The sequence below is a fragment of the Ranitomeya variabilis genome, chromosome 5 (genome assembly GCF_051348905.1).
Source record: "Ranitomeya variabilis isolate aRanVar5 chromosome 5, aRanVar5.hap1, whole genome shotgun sequence".
NCBI lineage: Eukaryota > Metazoa > Chordata > Amphibia > Anura > Dendrobatidae > Ranitomeya > Ranitomeya variabilis.
In genome coordinates, this window is record NC_135236.1 from 263623999 (window position 1) to 263625490 (window position 1492).

Here is a 1492-nt window from a genome sequence, read left to right on the forward strand (position 1 = left end):
GCAGGGAGGAGGCATGGCGGCTCCTGCTCTGAGTAGGAGCTCAGAGGCCACCTTCTCTGAAGGACCCTGCAGCCATTTTGCAGCCCAGGGTCACCATGGAGACCATTGGCACAACACGATCGCATCGCGTTTCGCCAATGGGAGCAGACAGGCAGCTCGCACCCTGTGCGATTCTCCTCAATGTCACTATCACTATTGACAGCAGCATCAGAGGGGTTAAACACCCGCGATTGGTGCTGGCACCAATCGTTGGCATTGCTGCAGGGTGTCATCTTTCATATAGAGCTGACACCCACACTCGATCGCAGTGGAACTCAGCGTGAGACCGTGCGATCGAGAAGAAGTATATGTATGGCGGTTTGCGGGAACACTGATTGGCTTCATAAAACCATTGTGCAGCTGTTTAAAAACAGTAATGTGAGTGCACTCTTAGATCCAGGTACCTTATACAGTAGATGATGACTTCTCTGATCGAAATTGTTCTTAACCCATTCTTCATCTGGCCTTGATGCCATTATGACTTTTCACAGCCAGAGTTCGTTTCTGCATATTTTCCTCTACTGTGGTCATCTTGAGCACTTTCCGACACAATGCGCTTAAAATAACAGAGCTGCTCTGTTTCATGGTGAGCCCGCATGCTTCCCCTCTCCATACTGAGACCCCATAATACCCCTTTCAAAAAAATATTTATTTTTTTATTCTTTATCCTGGTGTCGCCTCCAATGACCCCAAAGCCCGGACTTCTTCTTCATATTCGATTTGTCCGAAGTCGGGGACAGTGATGCCAGTGCTGATTGGGCACCGGTATAACGTGTCACAACAACTGCACGATAGCCACCGCGGGAAAAGCGCTGGCACGGGAGGTGAGTATAAGCTTTATTATTTTATGGGGGCCAAACATTTTGATCAAGAAGGTGTTTTCCTAGTAGTGAACAACCCCTTTAACTTTGCCATAGAGTATCAATGAGCAATGATAAATGTGGTTTGTTCTTTTACTCTATGATGTAACCTTGTTATGTTGTATAATATTCAATAAAACAAGTTTAAAAAAATTGCAGCCCCAGAGTAACTGAAAAGATGTTCCTCCCTTGACAGCCAAAGTTACAGTGTACACTTTTGTTCATTTTCAGACATATTTGCATGCATGAAAATCATCATGTACTAGTAAACGCTGATACAATGAAGTACAATATGTGCTTTTTTGTAACTGTTCAATGCTGTTGTACATGACCCAATGTAATATGAGAAGAGGGAGGCTAGTCTATGAATAGATTCATGCTCTCTTTCTAAAACAATAGATCCATTTAGATATTGAAGGAAAATATGCAAATTATCTATCCTCGTTTTGAGTATATATAAGACACGTTACAGGTCTTGGCATTCTTACACAGAAAAGGGAACTCATCAGGGAATGTCAAAAAATGACTCGAAAGGGACATTAGGAAGAACTCCAATGGAACTACCAGTGATGCAGGGTTCAGATGATGCTCTT